Source organism: Chrysochloris asiatica, unplaced genomic scaffold (assembly GCF_000296735.1).
Source record: "Chrysochloris asiatica unplaced genomic scaffold, ChrAsi1.0 scaffold00088, whole genome shotgun sequence".
NCBI lineage: Eukaryota > Metazoa > Chordata > Mammalia > Afrosoricida > Chrysochloridae > Chrysochloris > Chrysochloris asiatica.
In genome coordinates this window covers 1037437-1041410 of record NW_006408606.1, presented here as the reverse complement: position 1 = coordinate 1041410, position 3974 = coordinate 1037437, and the positions used below count along the sequence as shown (strand labels likewise).

General features: G+C 39.6%; 1 pseudogene; it reads left to right on the top strand.

Moving 5' to 3' along the window:
• Window positions 1–1245: 1245 nt before the first annotated feature.
• LOC102815977 lies at window positions 1246–2484 on the top strand (annotated as a pseudogene).
• The last annotated feature ends 1490 nt before the right edge of the window (window positions 2485–3974 follow it).

Here is a 3974-nt window from a genome sequence, read left to right as displayed (position 1 = left end):
TCAAATGATACAATTTTAATTGCTGAAAACAAAGTGGATTTAAAATATGTACTGATGAAGATCAAAGACTATAGTCTTCAGTGTGTATTGCATTTCAATGTAAAGAAAATAAAAAAGATCTTCACAACTGCACCAATAAATAACATGATGATAAATGGAGAAAAGGTTGAAGTTGTCAAAGACTTCATTTTATTTGTAACCACACAACACTCTTGGAAACAGCATTCAAGAAAGCAAACAACGTATTACATTAGGCAAATACTCTGCATAAGACCACTTAAAAATATTCAAGAAGAAAGATATCAATTTGAGGACTAAGCTGTGCCTGATCCAAGCCACCATGTTTTTACTAGCCTCATATGCATGGGACAGTTGACAGTAAAAAGGAAAAACATAGAAGACTCGATTCAATTGAGTTATGGTGTTGCTTAAATATAATGAAAGTACCATGGACTGCCAGATTAACAAAGAAATCTGTGTTGGAAGAAATACAATCATAATTGTCCTGAGAAGCCAATATGGTGATATTTTTGTCTCTCAGACTTCAGATATGTTATCATGAGAAACCAGTCTTTGAAAAGGGACATCATGCTAGGTAAAGTGAAAGATGAGCAAAAAGAAGAAGACCCTCAACAGGTGGATTGGCACAGTGACGGATGGCACAGGCTCAGACAGTGTTTCATTCTCTTCTACAAGGGGTAATTGTATCGGAACCAATTTGACAACAGCTAATTACAAGAGTTTTAATAAGACCACTTTCTCTATGTTGGAGAAATCAGAGACCAAATGCAGTATGTCTAAGATTTGAGTGGCAAGTGAGAAAACAAAGTCAAAGAAAAATAACTTTATGAATGAAATGTGATAACTTTGGAGATATGTTTAAAATTGATTGTGGAAAGATGAGAGAGAGTGTATCATTTTTAAATGCAGATGGAAATGACCCAGTAAAATATATGTGGATAAAGATGCATAATAAAAGGGACATTAAGTCATTTTTATTTTGTATAGAGAAAGTGAATTCGGTATTTATTGGGAAAACTAAATCTGGAAATATTTTAATCATGGACTGAATCTCATTGTTGGGTCACGAATGGACAGAGAGATAGTGAGATTGGCCAGAATTGTATGACAGTTAGAATATAAAAATAGGGGACAAAGGGAAGCGAAACTGGAGTTGCGGGCGCTTTATTTGCCTGCAGTGTCTCAGATTCATTCTTAAGGAACTGAGAACTTAAATCTTCCAAAATGTCAAAAAGACCATCTTATGCCCCACCTCCCACCCCAGCTCCTGCAACACAAATACCCAGCACACCAGGGTTTGTGGGATACAATTCATACAGTCATCTCACCTACAACAACTACAGGCTGGGAGGGAACCCGGGTACCAACAGCCAGGTCACGGCATCCTCTGGTATTACTATTCCAAAACCCCAAAGCCACCAGATAAGCCGCTGATGCCCTACATGAGGTACAGCAGAAAGGTCTGGGACCAAGTTAAGGCTTCCAATCCTGACCTAAAGCTGTGGGAGATTGGCAAGATTATTGGTGGCATGTGGCGAGATCTCACTGATGAAGAAAAACAGGAATATTGAAACGAATACGAAGCAGAGATGATAGAATACAATGAGTCTATCTATGAAGGCCTGTCATAATTCCCCCACATACCTTGCGTACATAAATGCAAAAAGTCGAGCAGAAGCTGCTTTAGAGGAAGAAAGTCGACAGAGACAGTCTCGCATGGAGAACGGAGAACCTTACATGAGCATTCAGCCTGATGAAGATCCCGATGATGATGATGATGGCTTTTCAATGAAGCATACAGCCACCACCCGTTTCCAGAGAAACCACCGCCTCATCAGTGAGATCCTTAGTGAGAGTGTGGTACCAGATGTCCGGTCAGTTGTCACAACAACTAGAATGCGGGTCCTCAAACGACAGGTCCAGTCCTTAATGGTTCATCAGCGAAAGCTAGAAGCTGAACTTCTTCAAATAGAGGAGCGGCACTAGGAAAAGAAGAGGCGATTCCTGGAGAACACAGACTCATTCAACAGTGAACTGTAAAGGCTGTGCGATTTGAAGGTAGAAGTGGACATGGAGAAAATTGCAGCTGAAATTGCACAGGCAGAGGAACAGGCCCTCAAAAGGCAGGAGGAAAGGGAAAAAGAGGCCGCAGAGCAGGCTGAACGCAGTCAGAGCAGCATTGTTCCTGAGGAAGAGCAAGCAGCTCACAAATCAAAAGAAAAGAAGGAAGATGAGAACATTCCAATGGAGACAGAGGAGACCCACCTTGAGGAAACGACAGAAAGCCAGCAGAATGGTGAAGAAGGCACGTCGACTCCTGAGGACAAGGAGAGTGGGCAGGAAGGGGTTGTCAGTATGGCAGAGGAAGGGACCAGTGACAGTAACACCGGCTCAGAGAGCAACAGTGCAACTGTGGAGGAGCCACCAACAGATCCTATCCCTGAAGAGGAGAAAAAAGAATAAATGTTGCCTTGTTTTATGTGTTCTAAATACTTTTTTAAATGAAATAACGCTTTTTTGAGTTTTAAAAAAAAAGAATATAAAAATAATTTATCCATGTTTTTTAAGAAACACCAGTTGCCATTGACTCAAGGACACTTCTTTTTTTTTTCAAAGTAGAACCATGGATTTACAAGAATATTTCTAGGTCTGACTTCTGAAGAGTCTCAAACCACCATCCTTGCAGTTAGCAGCTGAGTACATTAATGATTTGCATCACCCAGGAAATCCAGGTACAGTGCACTTAATTACTTCATATGGCTCTTCTACCCTTAGTCTTTATAACTCCCACCAAACAATGTTTTTGTCCCAATAGGTCTAGGTGAAAGAACATGAGAGAAGATGGTGATAGGATTATATAATTCAGTTGTTAGTGGTTAACAGGGTTAATTGTGATTATAAAAACTTGGAACTCTAACACATACAGAATGAGTCATCTTAGAACCAGGAAAGAAAATCTCACTAGAAATAACAAAGATTCAAAAATAGAGCGCATATTTTAGATGCTGAAATCTCTGCACATTAAACTTGCTCAGCCTGAAGACAGAATGCAGTCACATCAGAGAAGTAGCCAAGGATCAATAGAGGAGAAGCAGCATCAGAACCAAGAACCAAACCACAAAATAAGAAGTCTCTTCCCAGCCTGTTAAGTAAAAACAGCTGAATGTCTTTGGGCAGGAGGCTTCCTTGTTGAGTTGGATGACTCCAGACACTTAATTTTTTGAACTAGGTGTTCTGAACCAAGGCGCTAGAACCAAATGCTTATGATGAAGAGATGTGCCTTATGGGCATTTATCTGCCAAAGGGGTCTGGGGCCTGAGAGAAGACTGCCTGAAGGTACAGCAGACAAGGATCTGTCCTAACTGGAACTGTGTCCTGAGCATTTTCTGATCCCACATTTTAACCTGTTAACTACCTAATTGAATACCTTAACTCTGAATATAGCATCTGAGTTCTGTTGGGCTATTGTAATGAATTACCAAATCCAGCTGAGTAGAGGACTGTTGAAAGGATGGTTGGTGTCAATTTTTACATCTAATTTTTTTTTAGGAGCTCTGATAGCATAGTGGTTATGAATTGGGCTGCTAACCTCAGGGTTAGCAGTTCAAAACTACCAGCTGTTCCATGGGAGAAAGATGAGACTTTCTGCTCCCATAAAGATTTATAGCCTCAGAAACCCTGTACAGGGTCACTATGAGTCAGAATTGACTTTACGGCATATAACAACAACAACAGTTTTTTTTAAACGTCACATAATGGAAATGATTCAAAATCATGATTTTCATTAGTCCTACTGTTTGACTAGAATTTGTATATATTTTTTAAATGAAAGATAATTTTGTGCTGTGTGCAGAGATAGGAGATATGAATAACAACTGGAAAATCTTATTTGCTCTGTAGTATTTTAAGAGGTAAAATCATTCAGAGAGGAAAAGCATATGGAACAACAATGG